The 25,774-nt window shown below is 38.3% G+C and overlaps 1 protein-coding gene across 2 annotated transcripts in view; it reads left to right on the top strand.

Annotated features, from left to right (window-relative positions):
* The first annotated feature begins 17,601 nt into the window (after nucleotides 1–17,601).
* LOC148094043 (disintegrin and metalloproteinase domain-containing protein 21-like) overlaps nucleotides 17,602–25,774 on the top strand; it is a 44,016-nt gene continuing 35,843 nt past the window's right edge. For both annotated transcript variants that reach the window (XR_015714008.1, XM_087813977.1), the window contains exon 1: nucleotides 17,602–17,785. The gene's annotated coding sequence lies outside the window, so the exon portion shown is untranslated. The remainder of the gene's footprint in view (nucleotides 17,786–25,774) is intronic.

Here is a 25,774-nt window from a genome sequence, read left to right as displayed (position 1 = left end):
TTTATCTCTTTTCTTGTAGTTTTTGCCTCCCTTATTTGCATATCAGAACTAACCAGGCCTGGTAAACCTAGCCAGTAATCCTTCATTTGCATGAAAGAATTACATTTTGTGATTTTTGCCTTTACGAATCCTTCTCTTTGTTCTCCCCAGAGCACAATCTAGGTCGCTACCTGAATCGTGTATCCTGGGTTGCAGCTTCTTATGCTCATATAAATGCTCTTTACTCTTTACCTCAGTCTGAAATTAATTTGGGTTTACAGTAGCAAGATTAAAATGGGTTGCTTAGTCTCAAAATTTAGAAGTCTCAAAAGCAAAAAAACTAAATATGGCATGAGAATGACATCCCCTTTTCCATAGGACTGGGAGAGAAAGAGTGCCTAATATAAAAGCCTTAGAGCCCGGTCAGGCGTGGCTCAGCGGTTAAGCCTCAACCTAGGATCCAGGCGATCAGGGTTCGATTCCCGGTCAGGGCACATGCCCGGGTTGCAGGCTGCAGCCGATCAATAACTCTCTCATCATTGATGTTTCTGTCTCTCTCTCTCCCTCTCCTTTCCTCTCTCTGAAATCAATAAAGATATTTTTTAAAAATAAATAAATAAAATAAAAGCCTTAGAAAGTTAAACAAGAAATGCCTTCTTGTGGACTTGTTTCCAGGTCTGGACCTTGAGCTTGTTTATGAATAACAGCAGCAATAGTAGCAGCAACACCTAATATTTATTGAGCATTAAATATGTACCAGGTATTCTGCTACGTACTGTACATACGTTACCTCAATCTTCTCACATGAAGTGATTATTACATTTTACAGATGAATTTAAAAGGTGAGGCATAAAGAGATTAGATAACTTTACAAAAGGTCAATTAGCTCTTCTCAAAGAAAAGACACTAAGCCAGGATGTTTGGTTCCAAATGTAAGTTTTAAACCATTTTGCTATACTGTATCTTTGTAGAAAATATGAACAACTGCTTTACAAAAAAAAGTCTTTGGGCTGGCTGTGAATAAGAAATGGTAGGACAATTGTTGTAGGACAGTTCCCAAGGGTAGTACATTGCAGAGGAAGAATTGGTCATTCTGGAGTTCTGTCACCTTAGTTGGGGTCTCTACTGCCTACTTTCAGGCCAGGGAAGAAAACCCTTCATTTCATTCAGATTCTTGTCTATTAAATCTAAAAGTTAAAAAGTAGACCATTGTTTAATAATCTGTTATTCCACAAATAATAACTTTGAGCATAATTAAAATGAAACAAAACAGTCCACTAACACAAATGATAATAGCCACTTGTTGAGTTATGACTACCAGATTGACAAACACCCTATTTTCCCCCTATTTAACTGTAGGCCTTTTCTATCCCAAGATAATCTTATAATTTCCCCTAGACATCAATCCAACTCTACAGAACACGCAACCCACTATTTATTTATTTTGTGATAAAATAAACATAACATTAAGTCAAACTGTATTAGACACACAACTCGCTGTTTGTTTAGTAGTAAAATATATGTAACATAAAATTTAACATTTTAACCATTTTTAAGTGTGACATTAATTCAGTGGCATAAAGTACATTCATAACGTTGTGTCACCATCACCACTATACATATCCAGAACTTTTTTATCATACCAAATAAAAACTCTGTACCCATTAAAGAATAACTCCTCACTCCTCCTTCCTCTAGCCCGAGAACTTCTATTATACAGTACTTTCTGTTTCACGCTTGCCTATTCCACATACTTCATGTAAGAGGAATCATACTATTTTGTTCTTTTGTCTTGCTTATTTCCCTTTGTACAATGCCTCCCAGGTTCATCCTTATTGTAACACATAGCTGAATTATTTCATTCCTTTTAAAGACTGAATAATAATCCATTGTACATATATACATTTTGTTTATCTAGTCATCTGTCAATGTGCATTTGACTGTGTTCACACTTTGGCTGTTGTGAATAATGCGGCTGCCTTAACACTGGTGCACAAGTATGTGCTTAAGTCCGGGAAGATGTGAGCCCTCAAACTTTCTTTCTTTTCAAGACTGTGCTGGCTATTAGGTCCTTTGAGTTTTCACATGAATTTTAGGATGGGGTTTTCTATTTCTGCAAAAAGGCTGATGAAATTTTGACAGAAATTGCATTGAGCCTGCAGGTTGCTTTGGATACTATTGCTTCCTTAACATTACTAATTTTCCAATCCATGAATGTCAGATGTATTTCCACTTATTTTTGTCTTTAATTTCTTTCAGCCAAATTTTGTACTTTTCAAAGTATAAGTTATTGTCTCCTTGGTTAAACTTACTTACAGTATAAGTATTTTATTCTTTTTGATGCTATCGTTAATGGAATTTCTTACTTAATTTCCTTTCCAGATTGTTCATTATTAATGTATAAAAACTTAACTGATTTTGTTTTGATTTTGCATCCTGCAACTTTGCTGAATTTATTATTAATTCTAACAGGTTTTTTGGTACTTTTTTGTTTTGGTGTAGATTCTTTAGCTTTCTACATATAAAGATCATGCCTTCTGCAAATAGAGACAATTTCACTTCTTCCTTTCCAATTCGAATGCATTTTCTTTTTCTTGCCTAACTATTCTGACTAGAACTTCCAATACCATGTTAAACAAAAGTCGTGAAAGCAGACATTCTTGTTTGTTCCTGATCTTAGAAGAAAAACTTTCATTCCTACATCATTGAGTACATTAGCTGTAGATTCTTTGTATATGGCCTTTATCATGTTGAGGAAGTTTCCTTCTATTAGTAGTTTGCTGTTTTTAACATGGAAAGGCGTTACATTTTCTCAAATACTATCTCTGTATCTGCTGAGATAATCATGTGCTTTTTTTCTTCATTCTATTAATATGTTTTATTACATCGATTGATTTTCTTAAATTTCTTTGCATTCCTAGAACAAACCCCAGTTTGTCACGGCACACAATCCACTTAATATGCTGCTGAGTTAAAACCATGTAGCTGTAGGATCAGCCTAGCTTTCTGTATAAAAGCAATTTCTGGATCATGACCACAGAAAGAAGGACCCGAGTAGAACCCAGCAGCTTCACTGAGTTGATGAGATGGGAATCAAAGTTTGGGGAGGTTGGGTTGCTAGAAATTACACGGTAAAGTTCTGGAAAGGAGGGAGTTAGACGGAAAAAAAGGGCTCCAGGTACCTACATGTGTCTTTACCCAGTACTAGGCCATGCATATGTTGAGTGAAACTCTACAAGGCTGGTCAACAACAAAAAAACAAGCAGGAATTTGTATGTTGAATAATTCTCAGAGCTCACACAAGGCAGGGAGACCTTCAAGTTCTGACAAGCCAGAATGGAAATCCTCAATGATTCACTTGGAAATTCAGTTGACATCCACTTAGAACATACCTCATGTATAGGGTTGAACTGTCCCTGAAGTGAATGCTACTTCAGAAGCACCCTAGAAAAGCTTACAAAGGGGCCTTAAAGAAATCAAACTCACCTGCAAGTTACTTAACTGCCTGCCAAAACAAAGATCAACAATTTAACATTAACCATGTTAATGAATGAAAATAAAATGCAGATATTCAACGACATAATATTCACAGCCTCCAGAATCTAATTAAAAATTACTAACATGCTGTCCTGGCTGGGTAGCTCAGTTGGTTAGAGTGCTGACCCGATACGCCAGGTTGTGGGTTCAATCCCAGGTCAGGGCACATACAAGAATCAACCAATGAATGCGTAAATAAGTGGAACAACAAAGTGATGTTTCTCTCTCTCACCCTCTCTCTTTTCCTCTCTATCTCTAAAATCAGTAAACAGATTTTAAAATTGTTTTAATTAACATGCTGAGAAGCAAGAAAACATGACCCATAGTCAACAGAAAAGCTGCTCAATAGAAACAGAACCAGAAATAACACAGGATGAAATTAGCAGATGAGGATGTTTGAAAGACTATTACAACTAGGCGAAAATAATTAAAGATAAGTCAAACGTAATGAAAAAATGGAAGATTTGTTTTTCATCTTTAATCCATTTTGAGTGGATTTTGTGTATGGTGTGAGATAGTAGTTTGGCTTCATTTTTCTGCATGTGGCTGTCCAGTTTTCCCATCACCACTTGTTGAAGAGACTATCCTTTCCCCATTGCATATTCTTAGCTCCTTTCTCATAAACTGACCATACATGCATGAGTTTATTTCTGGACTCTGTCTTCTGCTGCACTGATCTATGTATGAAAATGAAAGATTTAAAAAGTAAATAAAACATACACTTGAAAACTCATTCTGAAAAGAAAAATACACCAAATGTGATTAACATCAGATTTAACACCACAGCAGAAAAGGTAAGTAAACTTTAAGAAACCGTAGTAAAAATGAATTCGGTAAAGTATCAGGATACAAAATAAATATCCAGAAATCAGTTGCATTTTTATACCTTAATAATGAACTATCAGAAAGGGAAACTAAGAAAACAATCCCATTTACAATTGCATCCAAAGAAAAAAATACCAAGAAATAAATTTAACCAAGGATGTAAAAGACCTGTACTAGGAAAATTATAAGACACTGAAAAAAGAAATTGAAGAAGATACAAATAAGTGGAAGCATGGAGAGGAAGAATTAGCATCATTAAAGTGTCCATACTACCCAGAGCAATCTATAGGTTCAATGCAATTTCTATCAAGATATCAATGGTGTATTTCACAGTTGTAGAACAAATATTCCAAAAATTTATATGGAACCACAAAATATCCTGAGTAGCTACAGCAATGTTGAGAAAGAAGAAAAAAGTTGGATGAATCATGCTACCTGGCATTAACCTATACTACAAGGCCACAGTAATCAAAACAGCATGGTATTGACATAAAAACAGGCATACAGATCAACAGAACAGAGAGCCCAGAAATAAACCCACACCTATATGGTCAATTAATATTTGACAAAGGAGGTAAAAATATACAAGGGGGTAAAGACAAATAAATGGTGCTGGGAAAATTGGACAGATACGTGCAAAAAAATGAAACTAGACCACCTTCTTACACCATACACAAAAATGAACTAAAAATGGATTAAAGACTTAAATGTTACATTTGAAACCTTAAGGATCCTAGAAAAAAACACAAGCAGTAAAACCTATGGCAATATTTTTTCTGGGCAAAGGAAACAAAAAAATAAACAAATGGGACTACGTCAAACTAAAAAGTTTTTTGCACAACAAAGGAAACAATCAACAACATGAAAAGACATCCACTGAATGGGAGAACATATTCACCAATGATACATCTGATAAGGGATTAATACCCAAAATTTATAAAGAACTTATAAAACTCAACACCAAAAAAACAAACAATCCAATTAAAAAGTGGGCAAAGGGTCTGAAGAGACACTTCTCCAAAGAAGACACAGAGATGGCAAATAGACATGAAAAGATGCTCCAGGTCACAAATCATCAGAGAAATGCAAATTAAAATCACAATGAGATATCACCTCACACCGGTCAGAATAACTATCATCAAAAAACCAACAAACAACAAGTGTTGGCAAGGATGTAGAGGAAAGGGTACCCTCACGCACTCCTGGTGGGAATGCAGACTGGTGCAGCCACTGTGGAAAGCAGTATGGAGTTACTTCAAAAAATTGAAAATGGCCTGGCCGGGCTTGGCTCAGTGGTTGAGTATCAACCCAGGACGCAGGAGATTGTGGTTCGATTCACAGTTAGGGCACATGCCCAGGTTGTGGGCATGATCCCCAGTGGGGGCATGCAAGAGGCAGCCGAACAATGACAACTCTCTCATCATTGATGTTTCCCTCTCTCTCTCCATCTCCCTTCTTCCTTCTTTTCCCTGAAATCTGTGAAGATATATTAAAAAAAAAAAAAAAAGAAAGAAAGAAAATTACAAATGAAACTGCCTTATAACCCAGTGATTCTACTTCAGGGAATATATCTGAAGAAACCCAAAACACTAATTCAGAAGAAAAAATGCAACCCTATGTTCACTGCAGTGTTATTTACAATAGCCAAGATTTGGAAGCAGCCCAAGTGTCCATCAGCAGATGACTACATAAAAAAGCTGTGGTACAATTACACAATGGAGTACTACTCATCCATAAAAAAGAAGGAAATCTTACCCTTTCCAACAGCATGGATGGACCTGGAGAGCATTAGTAAAATAAGCCAGGCAGAGAAAGACAAGCACCATATGATATCCCTCATATGCGGAATCTAATGAACAAAATAAGCTAACAAACAAAATAGAAACAGACTCATAGATAGAGAACTGACTGACAGCTGTCAGAAGGAAGGGGAGTTGTGGGGCTGAGTGAAAAGGGTGAAGGGATTAAGCAAAAAGAAAGAGAAAAAGAAAAAAAAAATCCACATAGACACAGACAATAGTATGGTGACTACCAGAGGGAAAGGGGGTAGGGGAGGTAGAAGAGGGTGAAGGGGGGATAAATGGTGATGGAAGGAGACTTGATTTCGGGTGATGAACATAAAATACAATATACAGATGATATGTTATAGAACTGTACACCTGAAACCTGTATAATTTTATTAACCAATGTCACCTCAATAAATTCAATTTCAAAAGTAATAAAGAAGTAAATTCAATTAAAAAAAGTTAAAAGAACAACATAGTAACATATGCAATAATAATAGCAAGTGGTTTAATATATATGTTACTGGAGTTCCAGAAGGAGAAGGAGAAGAAAAAGGAAAACAGTAAAAATACTTGAAGAAACTGGCTCAAATCTCATGAAAAATATAAACAAATACATCTAAGAAGCTCAACAAACTCCAATCAGGATAAACACAAAAGGAACCAATGACAAATCATATCATAATCGCACTGCTCAAAACCAGGTATAAAGAAAAAATATTAAAAGTAGTCAGAGGAAGAAAGGACACATTACATACAAGGAGTAAAGATAAGAATGACAACGGACTTCTCAAAAACTAGGCAAGCCAAAAGTCAATAAAACATAATCTTTAAAATGCTAAAAGAAAAATACAAGTCAAGTTAGAATTCTATATCCACTGAATATAGCCTTCAAAAAGTAAGGTAAAATAAATACTTTTTCACAAGAACAAAAGCTGGGAGAATTTGTTGCAAACAGATCTACACTATGAAAAATGTTGAAAAAAAAATTCTTCAGACGTAAGAAAAATAATATTGAATAAAAATATGGGTCTATATGAAGGAATGAATATCACCAGAAGTCATAAATAAATGGGTAAAATACAAGCTAAAATTTAAAGGATAGACACAGATATACTAAGCAGTTGGACTTTCCCGATTAATATAATAAAAAGTAGATTTCAGAATAAGGAATATTACAAGGGATAAAAAGGAACGTTTGCTAATGAAAAAGGATTCAATTTATCAAGAAGACATTAAAACGCTAAATATGAGTGCATCCACTAACAGAACTTGAATATCAATGGAACAAACAAACATGAGAAAAGGGCATATAAAAAATGACAGATGCAAATTTCAACACTTCTCTCTCAGTACTTGATAGACAAAGTACAGAAAAATCCGTAAAAATATAAAACACTTGAACAACACTAAAAACCAACTTGACTTAATTTACCTTTTACAGAACAAACTCAACAACTATAGAATAAGCATTCTTTTCTAGTGCACAGGTCATGTTCACAAAGATTGACCGATGGCTGATCCATAAAGTAAGTCTCAGTGAATTTCAAGAGGGAACTGAATGAGAAGCCAGCAAAAAATAATTGTATTAGTTTTTTGGGTTGCCATAACAAAATACCACAGACTGGATGGTTTAAACAACAGCAATTCTGTTCTGGAAGACTAGAATGCCCAACATCAAGGTATCTGCAAGGTAAGTTTCATTCTGAGGCTTCTTCTCTTGACTAGTAGGAGGCCACCATCTCACTGTGTGTTAATGATTTCTTTGTGCCTGTGGGTCTCTTCCTATAAGGGCAGTGATTCCATAAGATTAGGGCCCCACTCTTATAACTTCAGTGAACCTTAACTACTTTTGTAAGGGCCCTATCTCCAAATACAGTCACATCAGGGGTTAGGGCTCCAACATATTAATTTGGGGAAGACACCATTTGAAAGTCCCTAAATGTTTGGAAAACAAATAACCTATTAGTTAAAGATAAAATTATATGGGATAGAAAAGATTTTAGCTAAATAACAATGAAATCATAATATATTAAAAATTGTAGGATGCGGCCAAAGCAGCATTTAGAGGAAAATTTACAACTCTAAATTCTCATGAAAGAAAGGAAATAAAAAGGCATAATATTAATTATCTAAATTTCTATCTTAAGAAACTAGAAAAAGAGGAGTAAATTCAATCCAAGGGGAGTAGAAGTTAGGAAATAGTAAAATAAGTACAGAATCAATAAATAGAAAAAAATTTAACAGAGCCAAAAGACTATTCTTTGAAAAGATTAATAGAGTTGATGAATGGCTGGCAAGACTAATCCAGAAAAATGAAATTTACAAATTACCAGTATCAGGAATACAAAATAGATTTTCACTAGAATGGCTAAAATACACATATTTCACTGACATTGCTTGTTTAATTATCTCTTTACTTCAACAAAAGAATCAGTTCCAATTATGAACAAAACTGCTATAAACAGCCATGTACAAATAAATGTTTGTTCATTTAAAAAAATCTTGGTCCGGCTGGATGTGGAGGAGGAAGCCGATCAATGACTCTCATCATTGATGTGTCCATCTCTCTCTCTCCCTCTCCCTTCTTCTCTCTGAAATCAATAAAAATATACTTAATTTAAAAAAAAATTGTACTCCTGTGCCCATACACTACCTAGTACATAAACAAACCTTGGTTGGTGCCAAATGACTATTAATGCCATAAGAAATAACAGGAATTCCTGACATTTCTATTTCTGTGCAAATCTAACAAGGTTAAAAATGTCTCTGTGAGCCGCTAGCAGGCTTTTCCATAATCCAAAAAAAGGACATTAAAAAAGGGGAGGTGGGGCAGGAGAATATAAAAGAGGAAGCCCAATGTCCTTAAAATTCCTATGACACAGGTTACCCTATCTTTTCTACATGACTCAACTCTTGCCCCACTAAAATCTATTCTCTACACAACAGCAGTAATGACAGGCGGCATTTAAGCTCTGTAAATTAATTAAGTGATTACCTTTTGGTAAAATGCTTAGAAAAGTGCCTGGTAGAGTCAACACTATAAAAGTATTTGTAAAACAAAACAAAAAAACATTTAATTTTTTCAACTCTATGAGTAGGTTCTATTAATACTCCCATTTTTTTGGCTTAAAAAAATTAAAGCATAGAGAAGTGAGGTAACTTGCCCAATGCCACAGAGCTAGTAACTCAGACATTGTAGCTTTTATTTACTATGCTCTGCTGCTCACTGCACTTGTATTAAAATTCAATTCTTTTGTATCCACAGAGCCTGGCACAGAAACTTGCCCTACAGTTGTTGCTCAATAATATGTCTGGATTGAAAGAATGATTCAGTGATTCTAATGAGTGAATCCAGAGATTAAATGACTAGGCATCTTTAGACCCAAAACTATTATATATTCCCTGGAGAAACTCTCTGATCCAAAGATGAAATATGTCACTTGTCATTTTGTTACCTCTCCCAAAAGCCAGTAAGAAATATGCATTGACAAATAAAGGCAGCAAGAGGAAAATCTTTCACCTCAAAGGAACAAAAAGATGGTGCAACAATAAAAAAAATGTATTATGCCCACGGTCAGTCAGTGCCTGCCCATCCCACTGCTTCATCTGATGGGGGCAACAAGTATGGCCTACCAAAGATGTTTCAGGCAGTACGTGCCAGGATGTACACCGGGGCCTCTTCTTATTGCTCCTCAACTTCTCTTTCAAATATCTAAGTAGACATTCTTATTTTCACATCCCAGAATAAGCCCTTGTTCAAGCACTGAATGTAAATGCCTGGCCTCTACTACATCATGTCTCTGCTCCCTTGCTTTTGAAATGTTTCAGTCTCTTCATTTTTGCCTCATGGTACAATATGTACCCTCTCCACTGCCCTCTTTTCAACTTTCTCTTACTCTACCTCTTCTTGCCCAACATATAGTAAACTGCACAATGTCTATTCATTGCATGAATATACTTTAGTTTTGTGCAAGGGGAAAATGACATTATCTGTTTCCAAAATATTTCCTAAAGGTATTTAATATTTTCTTGGGTCTTTTGCCTGAAATGGTTAATTGACTTTGACTCTTCAAGGAACACAACATACCTGATGAAGATCCATAGCTCTTTCATTATTCTACCTCTTGAAGGTACTTAACACATGCCTACCATCCTTATCCTCCTATTGAACTGCAATATTCCTAAAAATAAGGATCACATTTTAATGTTTTATTCTAGAATCCATGATTTCTAATCATAATGTAATAAACACTAAATGAAGATTTTTAAAAAGAGCTTCCCACCCAGCCGGGCGTGGCTCAGCGGTTGAGCGTCGACCTAGGATCCAGGCGATCAGGGTTTGATTCCCGGTCAGGGCACATGCCTGGGTTGCGGGCTCGATCCCCAGTCGGTGGCATGCAGGAAGCAGCCGATCATGACTCTCATCATTGATGTTTCTACCTCTCTCCCTCCCTCTCCTTTCCTCTCTGAAATCAATAAAGATATATTTAAAAAAAACACACACAAAGAAAAAAACCAGCTTCCCTTAATTTCTGAGTCTCCTGAGACCAACAGTTTGTTCTGATTCATAATCTAAGTATAAATTTTTTCCTCAATAAATAATTTTGCTTTTATTCAAATACAGTAATTGGCTACTTTGCTGCCTAGTCACATGGCTTTACAAAATGTTTCTACAGTTGAGCATCTATCAGCTTACCTTTCTACTTCTTCAAAGTAATTCCTAGATATTTAACACTTTATTGTTATACTAAAGGAGTGTCTTTGAAAAAAATCTTAATAAGATTGATCCTTGCCCTGGCCGGTGTGGCTCAGTTGGCTGAGCATCATCCTATGCACCAAGAGGGCGCCGGTTTGATTCCAGTCAGGGCACATGCCTGAGTTTTGGTTTGATCCCAAGTGGGGGGCCTGCATGAGGCAGGTGATCAATGTTTCTTATCAATGTTTCTCCCTCTCTCCATTTCCCTTTCTCTCTCTCTCAAATCAATAAAAACATGAAAAAAATAAATAAAAAGACCGATCCTTAAGCAATCTTTAGAGACTTGTACCATATACTCTTCTCTCTATGTGGTTTCCCATCTATTCCATCTCCTTGTTTCTGGTATCTTAGTTTCCTATTCATTATAATATATTATGTCCAAGTTCATTCTTTCAGTCTTAAATTATATTTATTGGAGAACCCTGTTTGTGACTTTTTGAAAGCTGAAACAGACCACGTTACTGTTTTAATTTATTTAACAACATGCCTAGTCATTGAATAAACATTTGCTGACCACTTTATGTCATGTACCAGGCAAGGTGTTAGGAAAACAAGGGATGAAATATATATCCTTTGAATCAGAAGAGCTCAGAGTAAAGTAGAGGAAGGAGACACAGTAAGCAAGCAAATATAAAAATAAACACTGAGATAGGAATATGCACAGAGTCCTTTAGTAGCAAAAGGATAAAAATAAAACTTTCTATGATAGTTCAGAGCCTCGATTTTTAAGTCACACAGACCTGGATCCAGTTCTTAACTCTGCCACCTAAAGAGTTATATGACGTGAGGGCCAAGGCTTTCTCATTTGTATAATGGAATAATAACCATTTCATCTGTTCTTTGTTGGGAGTAGATGAGACAAAGTGCTTAGCGTGGCAGTACACGACAGGTACTCAACAAGAGGTGTATGATATTCTTAATAAGAGGAATATCTGACCTGGGTCAGGAAGGCTTCCTAGAGGCAGCGACTCCTGAATTCAGTCTTAACCACTGAATAGGAAGGGAAAGGAATCAAGATGGAATCTTAAAGAAAGGTTAAGTTTCACCCTGGCTGGTGTGGTTCAGTGGTTAGAGCGTCGGCCCATGCACCAAAGGGCCGCAGGTTCAATTCCCGGTCAAGGGCACATACCTGGGTTGCAGGTTCGATCCATAGCACTGCCAGTTGGGGTGGCATTCGGGAGGCAACCAATCGATGTGACTGTCTCACTTTGATCTCTTTCTCTCTCCCTTCTTCTTTCCCTCCCTTCCTCCCTTCCACTCTCTCTACAAATCAATGGAAAAAATATCCTCTGGTGAGGATTAACAAAAAACAAAAAAAGAAAGAAAGGTTAAGTTTCCACAGTAGCATTGAGAACTTTTCATAATCCATTCTCCACCTCTCTTAGCAACCTCGTCTCCCTTAACTCTCCTTCTACCCAGGCTGCTTGACTCACTAATTTATTTCCTTTTCTCTATTACTGCTTAGGCCATACTCATCCCTGTTCCTCACACTAGTCTAAAGCCTATCTATAAAACTAACATAAGTTCTATCTTCTTGGAATTGATCAGTCTGGCCCTTATCAATGCCTTCATTCTCTGAGCTTTTCAATGACAGAGTCAGATGAACACACTCCCCTACACACATCCTTTGCCCTCCCTCCCATTACATACATGCTGGTCATAGTCCATAACCATCGCACCGAGATTTCACTTTTTACATGAGAATGCCATGTCTCCATTGAAATGTAATTTCCAGGAGGGCTAGATTTCGTGTAATCAAGAGAAAATAGGGCAAGGATATAGCATTTTAGTCTCAGATCTATTGGGTACATGAAAGAACAGATCAGAAAACTGTGAGCAGCAGTCTCAGGGTTAAACACAAAGCATGTGATGGGTCTGTAGAGGCTTAAACGCTTGCCCTTAATGAGGTTTCTTGTTTTTAGGTTCTCACCTTGACATGCCCTCAGCTCTATCAACAGCAAACTATAAAAACTTTCCCCTGTGGATTGTGTAAGTCATTTAAGATGCCTCAAATCCTCTGGGGATAAGGCATGATATAATAAAATAAAGGTCAGGAGAAAAGTTGGAGTCAGCTCCTTAGACTTCGCTACTATACTGGGATGCAGCATATGAAATAGTAGAAGCAAGAGATCGGGGGTTAGCCCAGCCGGTGTGGCTCGGTGGTTGGGCATCAGCCTAGGAATCAAGAGGTCATGGTTCAATTCCCAGTCAGGGCACATGCCTGGGTTGCAGGCTCAATCCCCAGTATGGGGCATGCAGGAGGCAGCCGATCAATGATATTTCTCTCTCACCAATGTTTCTCTCTCTCTAGTCCTCTCTCTAAAAATCAATAAAAACATATTTTTTTAAAAAGAGAGAGAGATCTGGGTTAAATTCCTGACTCCTGAAACGCAATGGCTTTAGAACTTGGTTAAACCCTTAACCTCTCTGGGATACAATTTCCTCATCTAATAATGTGGATTAATCACTTAACCACTCAAGGTTCCTGTGAAAGTTATATGAGTTTAATACATATATAAAGCAAATAGCAGAGTGCCAGAAAGATAACATTTGCTTAATTATTCATTATTAAAACATTAAACCAACCCATTTATCCTTTGCAACTCCTTTAAAGTAGAGAAAGGGAGATTTTTTTTCCCTCTTTAAAGGTGTATCAGGAGCAACTTGCTGACACCCACTGAGGCCTCAGTCCTGAACAAGGAGTCCTAATCCTAATACCCAATGTACAACAGAGTTGTATTTATGGCCAATCTCTGGGGGGGGGAAGCTAGATTAGATTCTTGTCATACTTCTTGTAGTAACTGAGTCTTTCCAACATTAAGAACTCTCAGTTTGATAAAGGAAAAAGTGGGAGGCTTAGAGAATTAATCAAGCTGGACTCCCATAAAAAGAAAAGAGATAAACAGTGTTCCATAAAGCATAAAAGGTAAACCCTTCAAACCCTTAAAGGCACTTGAGATTCTGACCACTGCCTTTGACAATTCTTTGAGCACCTATTGTCAAACCAAAGTGGCAGGAATCACAAAATAACAGGCGAAATAGGCCAAAGAATCCTGAACTCTTGGAAGTGGAAAAACCTACAAAGTTATCCGGCCTAAGTAAGCCTCTCCTTACAAAGTTGAGGAAGTTGGTACAGGAGAGAAGCCAAATTGCATGCCAAGCTTCTCTTTGTCTCCCCAAATTGTTCTAATTTTCCTAAGACTTCATTATTTCCTTTAAAGTAACCAAGATCAGACGGTTCATCTGCCTTGCAAAATGGATCCAAACACTGGGAATATTTAAGACTCTTGCCCCTGACACAACACTGCTGCCAAAAAGAAAGGAAAGGTATGTACATATTTGCAGTTACCTGATTAAACTATCAAGTCCTTGCATAGGAAGTTGTACACAAACAGTGACAATACTACCTACAAACAGAAATGAGAACTAGAGGCTTTTCATAGTTCTACAGAAAGATCTCTATGGGACTACCAAAATCACTGGAAGTTTCTAGTGGTGGTAACTTACTTCTTGCTTGTTTATCTGCATGATGACACAGGGAAGAAAAGCAAACTAGACTGAGAGACTTCTTAGGAGTACCAGCTCTGGGAGGTGATAAACAGAAACTTGATACCTTTTCTTGTTAATTGAAGCACCCAAACTTCAAATGACGGATTTAATCTAAGTGCAATCCAAAATTTGTGGCTCTACTCTCTAAAGTTCATCAACTTATATGAGTATGACATGAACACACTTAAGAAATTTAAAGAAGTCACCCGGTGAATAAATCCATTCATTTTGAGGGTTTTTGTTTGCTTGTTTTTGTGTTTTTTAAATATGTTTTTATTGATTTTAGAGAGAGAAGAAGGGAGAGGGAGAGAGAGAAACATCAATGATGAGAGAGTCATAGATTGGCTGCGTCCGGCATGCCCCCCACTGGGGATGGAGCCCACAACCCGGGCATGTGCCCTGACCAAGAATCGAACGCTGACCTCCTGGTTCATGGCTCGACCACTGAGCCACACCAGCCATTCATTTTGAATAAATGTACGTATAATACAGAAATTAAAACACTTTTGAGTGAAATATATTAGCTAAATATAATTATTATTCTTAATTAGTCCCTTGAAGTTTGTCCAAACTCCAATGATTCAGAAAAAAATGCTAACATTAGGAACTTTAGGTCTGCAAGATCAACATGGAATTTTAGTGAATGGTGAACTAAACATTAAGCAACACTGTTAGGCAAATACCAAAAAAAGGTGAAGCAATACTATACTGAACTTTAAAAATATTTAGTGACTGGAACATGCAAGATCATTTCAGAGTTCTGCTCTGCTCCAGTCAGGAGATACTGAAAATACTGTTGGATACCACAGCCCAAGGTCTATGTCAAAGTACGTTAAATTCCTAACAGACAAGAATCAAACCTCAAATCACATCACAAGACAACAAGTATAATAACTACAGGTATTTAGGCTATAGAAGGAAGAGACAAAACAGGAGGAGGACAACTCGATGCCTTTAAATACAGGGGGTCCCAAAAAAATGTGTACAAACTTTAACAGCTGATAGCTGAATTTTGAAAATGAAATGTAAATAAACATTGCTTTTATAATTATTCAAAGTGTGTGTATACATTTTTGGGGGGGACACCCTATATTTGCAGGGAAATCAGAAAAGGAACTACCATTGTTTTAATGGGCCCTTAGGAGAAGAACAAGTACCAATGAATGAAAAACAGATTTTGGTTTAATAATAATTTTCCATGTTAGCTTCAAAGACAATAAATATTGAGAGTGAAAGGAGAAATTAATACAGAACGGGAAAAGTGAACCTAAGAAACAGGCATAAGAGCTTTTGACAAAAGTTTAGGAGCTCATACGGCGCATGACACTAAACCATACAGATTAGCAATGAATTATATTGATAAGTCAACTTCCAATTTTTTATAACCAGAAAGAAGGCAAAGTATGAATGATTCTGAAAGCCATATTTTGTGGAGAATAATCTAAGTGGTGGTCAAGCTACTGCAAAATTCCAGGTGAGAAAATATCATTGGACTGTTCTAGGTAGTGGTGATGGGAACAGAAAGGAGTGGAAGGCTCACAGAAACATTTCAGAGATTGTGCTCTTGGTACTTGATGACTTATTGGAGACTCTCAGGATAACAGTATTGAGTGGGATTTACTGTGTTATTAACAGTAACAACAGTAATAGTAAATACTTACATAGTGCTAACCCTGTGTTCTAAATGTTTTACATAGTTTAATTGATTTCATTCTCATAACCCTATGAAGTGTATTCTATTATGCACATTTTACGGAAGAGAAACTAAGGTTTCCATCAGTCAAACTGAACAGAGAATAAATATCAAAGAACCTACATTATCCCACAGCTAAAACTCTGAATCCATACACTACACAGGTGTAAAGGAAACGCAACGAAATTTGAGGCAGGCAGCATGCAGTAACAGTAACAGGCTCAGTGAGTGAAGAACATCAGAGGGAAGAGGGCTGTAGGTGTGAGAATTTGGCAGTATCAGAATCAGAGAACCATGATCCATGTCAAGAAACAGAAAATCGTTGGCGCTCCAGAAGCATGATGCGCTTGTTTAAAAAAGAAAAACAAAACAAACACACACAAAAACAAAACAAACACACACAAAAACACCAACACATAAAACACCCGCATTAAATCTAAATTCCTAGAGACAGGGCCTAGTAATTTTATTTTAAAAGCAAAACCCCAAACGCCTGAGTAATTAATTCTGAGGCAGAACCAGGTTTAGGAACTTCTGTAATAGATCTCTAAGGTCTCTTTATAATTTAAAATTCTAGATGACACGAAATGAATTTCCCAGAAGTGAACAGCGGGAGGGAGGGATGGATACTAGCACCAAGAAAACGGCTGTGCATTTTACAGTCTACACCGTTTATGCTCCCATTTTTACTATACAGTCCTCTCATAGAACAGGTATAGCCCAGGCAATGGGAGGAGAGGTGTGTTGTTCATGGTGTGCTGGCTAAAAAGCAGGCTTTCCCCCAGGATTTTCTGGTACCATTCGCAGAAAGAAACCTGTCCTGACTATAATAGAGGCGGTAATCAATTGAAAAAATGAGATGGATTCCTCAGGTCCATGTCTGGCTAACAGTGGGTACCAATATATTCTTCTACGTGCTCAAAAGCATCGCAGGTAACCTCTAGGTTGGGGGCTGTCTGCTCTGAGGCCAAAAAATCTGGCTTAGCAGAAAAGGTGTCTGCTCTGCAAGCACACCTCAGTACGCCGCTCCCAAAGATGACCAGGACCTGTTCCGGACGTACCTGAGGGTCCTCTGGTAAGATTGATCTCTTCCTCTATGACCAAATAATCCACTCTTCCGTTCATGTTTTACTACCTGCCTGGTTTCCCACTTGGTCCACTAAGGCTCTCACAGGTGAAGGTGAATCAATCTCAGCAGGGCGCCTAAAACACCGCACTTTCAGTTTCAGCGGCCCCTAGACCGGAAGAGGAAGCCGGGAACGCTGGGAGCGCCAGGAATGCTGGGAATTGTGGTTCCGGTGGGGGGCGCGTTGCGACGTCTTCGCCGGCCGTCCGGCCTAGTGTGAGGTGAGCAAAGAGCTAGTTACTGTTGAGGGTGGGGACGGAGGGAAGGTAAAGGTAAGAGGCGTAAGTAAATTCAGTGTGGAGGAACATGAAAACTAAGACCTCCTGCTACTTCAGGAAATCTCCACAATGAAAAGGGAAAAAGAAGAACTGTGTTATTCAGTACGCACTAAACCAGACTGGGCTGGGCGTCTCCGGCAATCTGCTCTTAGGACTCAAAGACAGAAACCTCACCCTTTTATGTAGCCAGGCCGATACAGTGCACGTTTTCACGTAGGAGGACTTCCAACAACACCGTTTGCTATACCACCTTTGGTAAGTCACCTTTTGGGTGGCCATTATCCAGAGTGAAAAATAAAACTTTTCTATCTCTATGGCAAGCAGGCCCTTACAGCTTGGAGCAAGGCCCCTATCGACATATAAAAGGGGCAGTGGAAGGATTTATGATTACAAGTTCGCTCAAGAAGATACCTTAAGAAAAGGGGTAAAGTTCTCTTTCTTCTAGTAAAAGAGAAAATGCAATCTTAAAAAAAAAAAAAAAAATCCTTGCAATAAGACTAGTGGGTGAACTGTGACTTCAGCCGGGCCTTCCAGACCCTGAAGGTGGAATTCCAAAACAGGGCTTGAAGGAAGCTTAAGGGGTCAAAATCTGACAAGCCTTAAGGGCCAAGAAGGTGATTTAAATGTGGGAACAACCTGGAGTTAGACCACAGCAGTTAGCGGGGACTCTGGGGGACTGAACAGTGCAGTTCCAATTAAGGCATTCGAATTCAGATTAAATAATTAAAACAGAAGCTACAGTGTTTACCAAAGAAAGAAAGAAAGAGGTGGATTCCTCAGGAAGGCCTTTTATTTGCTAATCCTGAGAGAAGTTAATAGGAAACAGTGGAAAAGAAAACGAGATAATGTTAGAAGGCTTGATCTCAAGTTTCGATTTTATCTTCTTCCAGTTGTCGAGCTTTGAGCAGGTAACATAATTGTCTCCCTTGTTTCCCCATCTGAAAAAGGGCATAATCATAGATCTTTAAAAGGTTGTTGAAAGGATTAAGTGAGATGAAATTTTAAAGCTTGCGCCTCAACTTCAAACTCAGATCCCTACCACCCTCACTTCCAACCCTCCTCAACATAAGTTGGTTGAATGAGTGAATAAAATGATCATAATAAAACATGGAGTATGATAAATTAAAAAAGTATGGTATAAGTAAGAGACGCTGGAATACTGAGAGGGAAGAGATAAAATAGAAATAGGAAAGGGAAATCAAGGAAGTTATCAATGAAGAAATTTGGAGGGGAAAAAAGTTTCTTGGGGACTACTGGGGGAAATCACTAGCCTGTACCTAGGAAGGTTACCTTTCTCACCTGAGCACACAGCTTTAAGAGAAACACGTAGGACAGTAAAAGGAAGAGTCACCAGTTATTTGCTCAGGAAACTATGTTCAGGAAATGCTGGTAATAAGTGGGGTGACAGATTAGGCATGTAAATTGACTTTATATCTTAATGTAAGTATAGTTTTTTAACAATGAGGAAACTTTAATATGTATGAAGAAAGAAAACAGGATATATGGATTTATGCTCAGAGAGAACAATTCAGAAAAATGATGGAATCAGGATAGTAATGGGTGGGGGTGTTTAGAGAATAGCAAATACAACAGAGCCTATGAGTAGAAAAAGCATGACTTGGTAGGTGATGACACTGAAAAAATCGGCTACAAACAGATGATGGAGGAACACTATGGCAGAAATATTCACTTAATTCTATATGCAATAGGCTAAGATGGAAGTTTATTTCTCTTGTATTAAAAAACTCTGGAAATCCATAGTTCAGGCCTCATATCAAGGCTCCTTAGTCACTGAGGCCCAGGTTCCTTCCAGCTTTCTGTCCTCTCTCCAGCCCCCTCCCCAGAGTGTGGCCTTTGCTTCATGGTCCAAAATGGGTTTTGGAACTCCCACCCTCATCTTCACACTCCAAGAAAGTAGTGAAGAAAAGGCAAAGAAAGTTTCACTCCATACTTTTATGGAGACCTCTTGGAAGTTTCATACACTTCTTATATCTCAGCCAGAAATCTGGTCTTACGGTTATACTTAACCGTAAGGGAGGCCTAGGATATGTCATATTTTAGTGAGATAGAAATGTGCCGACTGAAAGAAACCAGGATTACTATTATAAGTAAAAGGTGAGAATGGATATTGGTAGTCTGACACACAAAGCGACAGTCTGAACTAGCCTTTCTACTTAAGGCCTTATGACTTTGAGGTATGTAAAAAGTATGAATCTTGGTTACTTCAGCCTACTGTTTTTACAAGATTAGTGGAAACTTTGCCTCACAGCTTGAGGGACTTTATTCACAACTTGCTCTATTTTTGCATATTTCGTGTCATGTAGTCACTTTTTCTTCCCAATCTCCTGTTTGCTCCTACCCCCTCCTACTTCAATATTTTATTGAAAACACTGACAGCCAGGTGTATCATAATCAATGCCTAAGTTATGACCTAGTGATTATGCCCCAATAGTGGCACCTAAAAATAAGTGATAATCCGCTATACATACATGTGCTACTCTCCAATTGGGGTTGCATACTACATCAAAGTTAGAAAAGTAGGTCGCCCCATGTATTTCATGTTCTGTAAGAAGCAATGAAGTATCATGAGGAATAGTGAATCACCATCCCCAATATTTCCATAGACCAAATCAATTTATAGCAGCTGCAACATTGGGCCAGTTATACATATCCACCTAATCCCACCCATTTCATATACATATCATATGCATGTGGACCTCTAGAGTATTATGGTTACAAATGCTATGCAGGATGCTGTTTATGACCACTGCATTCTCTATTACATGTGTCTCATTATTGTACATTTGAAAGCTGTCAAGAGAATAGGTCTTAGAAGTTCTCATCACAAGAAAAAGTTTTTAACTATGTATGGTGAAGGGTGTTAACTAAATTTATTGTGGTGGTCATTTCTCAATATATACATATATGAAATAATTATGTTATACAACTAAAACTAATAGGATGTTATATGTTAATTATGTGTCAGTAAAACCCAAAAACACACACACGCAAAAGACAAAAACTAAAAAAGAATGTGTATACTTTTATTTTTCTACTTTAAATTTTTAAAATATTGACTTCACATTTTGTGATAATATAATTTCAAGGTCCATTTCTTTTTTATTTTATTTATTTTTCAGTTACAGGTGTATTTTGCTCTTGTTGGGTGGAGAATTCTGTGTATCTCTGTTGGTCCAATTGGTTCAAGTCCTAGTACCTTATCAGTACTCTGCCTCATTATATCAAATGTTTATAGTGGTATGTTGAACATCCAACTATTTTTATAAATCTGTATTTTCCCTTTCAATTCTGTCAATGTTTGCCTCACATATTCTGGAACTCGGGTGCTTGTGACATATATGTTTATAATTATTATATCTTCTTGGTGAATTTACCCTTTTATAAGTACATAATGTCCTACTTTGTCTCTTTGTACAGGTTTTCCCTTACCATTTGAATATATTTAAAACAGTTGTTTTATAGCCTTTGTCTAGTAAGTCTGATGCCTGTGCTCCACTGGGGATGGTTTCTGTCAGCTTATTTTGTTCCTTCAAATGAGCCACGGTTTACTGTAGTTTTGTATGTGTTGTGATTTTTTAGTTGTTGAAAATTGGATATTTTATTAAAATGTGGTAACTCCGGAAATTATTTTCATCCTTCCTAGTGATGCTTTTTAAAAATTTGATTGTTGCCCTGTGTAGTGTGGCTCAGTTGGTTGGTGCATCATCCCGTGGACCAAAGGGTCATGGGTTTGATTCCAGGTCAGGGCACATACCCAAGTTGTGGGTTCAATCCCCCGGTCAGGGCCTATACGAGAGGCAACAGATCAATGTTTCCCTCTCACACCGATGTTTCTCTCTCTCCCTCTCCCTTCCTCTTTCTAGAATCGAAGAAAAACATATCCTTGGATATAGATTTAAAAAAATTTGTTGAAAGTCACTGGAGACTTTTTCAAACAAAAGTTTCAAAGACTGCTCAGGGTTATGGGTGCTCTCTGAAGACTGTTCCTTTAGCTCGTCTTGAGCTTATATGTTCACAGAGGTTCCCATGAATTCCTGAAGCAATTTGAAGATGGCTCATTCCTTTTTGTTGTTGTTGTTAATCCTCTCCTGAGGGTATTTTTTCCATCTACTTCTAGAGAGAGTGGAAGGAAGGGAGGGAAGGGGAGAGGGAGGGAGAGAAACATCGATGTGAGAGAGACACATCAATTAGTTGCCTCCTGCATGTGCCTGGACCCAGGCCAGGGATGGAACCTGCAACCCAGGTATATTCCCTTGAAGGGGAATTGAACCCATAACTCTTTGATATGCTGGCCTACGCTCCAACCACTGAGCCACACCAGTCAGGGCAAAGATGGCTTATTCTTGATTGGGCCTTTTCTTGGTTGCTGGAAACATTTATTTTTTCCCCTGATCTCCTATAAAGTTGGTTCAGATAGTTTCTAGTTGTTTTTCTTCAGTTTTACTGTGGCGGAAGGAGAGCTTGGAGCTTCCTAGTCTGTCATTTTACTGATGTCACTCTCAGTACAAAACTTTTAAAAGTTGTATGATTTACACTGACCAGGTGGCTCAGTTGATTGCAGCGTCATCCTATCCATGGAAAGGTTGCCGGGTGTGTACAGGAGGTAGCTGATCAGTCTCTCTCTCTCTTCCTCTCTCTCTAAAATCAATGAACGTATCTTCAGGTGAGGATAAATAAGTAAATAAAATCTGTATGATTTCACAAAACAACACAGAGTAGTTCATTAAAACCCACAAATTGTTTCAAGACTGCCACTTAGCAAAACATGGTCCTGTTTCATTTATCACCTTAGGGAATGGTATGAATTACAATTATTGCAAAATCCATCGAATTACCTCTCATTTTCATATATATCCAAACCTCTTTCTTTTTTTCTTTCTGTAATAGTAGAGCCTAATTCTACCATAAGTACACCTTTGCTTATAAAATATTAATTTATATTCTGGTCCATGATATTCTTAAGAATCTTACTGACTCTAAAACCATGATTTGTTTAAAATCTCATGCAGTTTTTCAATTGGAAAAATACATGAATCAGCGTCCAATTGTCTCCACATCCTAACTCTCATATTGAATACCCCCACACTTACCACCCTCCTTCCTCCTCCCAAAATACCCACATTACCCTCCCTTAAGCAGGAGATAATATAAGTTGGTACAAGTGTTGACAGGTGAGATGCAAAAGAAAAATTCACAAAGACTTTTTTCTGACTTTCGGTTTTTTAATAAAATGAAGAAGAATTTTGAAAGGTTAAACATACACACATGATTACTCAAAACTAACTCATTTCTGATTTCTCCATGTATGGGAACAATCCTCTTCAGACCATTCAGATAGCCTATGCATTTGGTCAACATATTGTGTAGTAGCTTTCCTGGCTATACTTTTTCTACAGCCTGAATGCTAAAAGCAGCTTAATTATCTTTCAAACATTACCATCCTTGTATCACCCCTGTCCTCACAAATACCCTCCCAATAAACATAAAGGAAAAGTGGGTAACTTACTATCACTCTGTCCCAAATGGCCGAACTTTCTTTTCTGTTCCATTTTTCCAAAAATACATATCTGATGTTTGAGTTCATCAGTTTTTCTAATCCTTACCAATACAGTTAGTTCTATTCATTTTTATACCATTCACAGTACTTTTTGTTCTTAAAATTATCTTTTTTTTAATCATGGCCAGTTCATCTCAGGCTGAGGTCAAGGCATGCTTATAACTTTGCAAATGTTCCATATTGCACTGATACTGAAAAAAATCTTCCAGTGCTGCATAAAACATTTAAACATTTAAATATTAATGTGTGAGTTACTCTTCCCAACTGAAAGATATGATCCATAAGAGAAGAAAATAGGTGCCTGGCTCGTCATCCCATGAACCAGAAGGTCATGGTTTGGTTCCCAATCAGGGCACATGCCCAGGGTTGTGGGCTCGATTCCCAGTAAGGGGGTGTGCAGGAAGCAGCCAATCAATGTTTCTTCTCTCTCATTGATGTTTCTGTCTCTCTCTCCAGCTCCCTTCCTCTCTCTGAAATCAATGAAACATATATATATATAAAAGAAAAAGAAAACAGATGAGATAAGTTCTTCTTGGTAACTTCCCTATATGGACTTGAGTACATTCACATGCAATTCAATGTTGAAATGATTTTTGAAAAGGTAAAGAAGATGGTGCGTGAGATAAGTTAATGATGTGTTTCTTCAGACTGGGTCAAAAAGAGGCTGAAGTCAGAACTTTTATACAAAATTAACTTCCTGAGGCATACTTAGCATTGCAATAAAATACACAGATTTTAAGGGTGCAGCCTGATGGATTTTGATTTGTAACCACAAGCCTGTCTTAGTCTGTTTGGGCTGCTATAACAAAATGCCATAGAGAGCAAGGGGGCTTCTAAACAAGAGAAGTTTACTTCTCACGGTTCAGGAGGCAGGGAAGTCCAAGTCCTAGGCACCAGCAGATTCAGTGTGTGGTGAAAACTGCTTTCTGGTTCATAGATGGCACCTTCTTCCTGTAACCACACAAGGCAGGCAGAAGGGGTGAGGGATCCCTCTGAGGTATCTTTAATAAAGGCACTAATCCCATTCCTGAGGGCCCTGCCCTCCTGACCTAATCACTTCCCAAAGGCCTCATCGCCTGATGCCTTCCCCCTAGGGGGTTAGGATTTCACCCTTTGAATTTGGGAGCTACACAAACATTCAATCTATAGCACACCCCCGTCAAGATACACAAGTTTTCCATCACTCCAGAAAGTTCCCTCCGTTCCCACGTCAGGAAACTGCCACGTTAAATTTTATTCCCAAAACTGACTCTGGACTATTCTAAAACTTTATGGAAATTAAATCACATATTAACTTCCTTTGGTCTGATTTCTTTCTGTCGTCATCCTTCTCCTCCTCCTCATCATCATATCTGTGAGATACATCCATGTTCTTACACGTAACAGAACTTTCTTCTGATTTACTGGTTATTCCACTAATATACCCATTTTTTTATCCACTGCTGTATTAAGTGCTGGTGGTTCCAGGTGGTGGGATAAATTCATGAATAATGCTGCTATGAACATTCATGTGCAAGACTCAGTGAATAATTTCCTAGGGCTAGAATCGCCGGGACATAGGGTAGATGTAGGTTGCACTCTTCAAGAAACTATTAATATACGCCCTGAATTTCATACTCATGACATTTCTTTACACTTTCTTTCGATAATTCAGCCCAAATGCATTCAGTTTTCATAAAGTGTGTGAGAATATATTTCTCTCCTCAAAATTCTTAGAGAGAGAAGCTTCCACTCTCCTCACCATGCTCTATTTTCATGTCATGTTGACGTATTATGTCCTCCAAGCTTAAGGCAAAAAGCCACCATGTGTCTTAAAACTGTCACAAAAGCACATCCCCTGTGGGCCAAGACCTGTAGCCCTGGAGACTACACAGGTGCAGGGAGGGCAGCGGAACAGCCGCCAGTGGGTCAGTAAGAGGAATGGAAACTGGGCCACCCAGCTCCTACTCCTTGGTTCCTGGTCCCATGTGTTCTGCGTAACGGATGTACAGCACCACATAGCGGTCTCTGATTTAACACAGACACTGCACGCCGAAGGAGGGCGCTCTGTCCGTCCAGAGTAGTGTTTCAGGGCTGGCATTTTGGCCATGTCTTCAGTAGGCTCTCTCACACACTACGAGGGTAGCTGCTACTAAAAATTTGATAAGCGATGCAGACTGTGTATTCCCATGGGTGGGCCCGTTCCTGTACCTCATTCTCTCAAGGGTGAATTCTCTGTTTTCACACTCAGTCGTGTGGGATTCCGTTTTTAAAGATCACACATCTCACCAGGAAATCCACTTATTCTTCCCCTGGGTGTTTTCTAAGAGACCAAGGGACCTTTCAGTGCAGGCTCCCTGGATCCCTGAGCACAGCCTCCCCTAATGAATGCACCATTGTTATGTAATAGCTGCCCCCTCCCTGCTCCACCTCTCTGGGGGTGCCAGACCTCCAGTCTCTCTCTGCTCTCCTCCTGACTACACAGCTGGGAAAGGTGCTGTTGCAGGTTAGTCTTGCCTGCCTCCCACTTGCCTGTAGTTTCTTTGGTCACAGGCTGCCTCACTCATGGGGCCTGCCTGGGCCCAGGCCCACCTGACAGGTGATCTCTGGCTGCCTCTACTCTGGCTGCTCCTGTCCCAGGTCTGCTGCTCCCATGCCCTGCCAGGATGGCGCTTCACTTCCTCTGA

Source organism: Miniopterus natalensis, chromosome 1 (assembly GCF_054644295.1).
Source record: "Miniopterus natalensis isolate mMinNat1 chromosome 1, mMinNat1.hap1, whole genome shotgun sequence".
NCBI classification, from domain to species: Eukaryota; Metazoa; Chordata; class Mammalia; order Chiroptera; family Miniopteridae; genus Miniopterus; species Miniopterus natalensis.
Note: the sequence above shows the minus strand (reverse complement) of the source record. Positions and strands in the feature narration are given on the sequence as shown.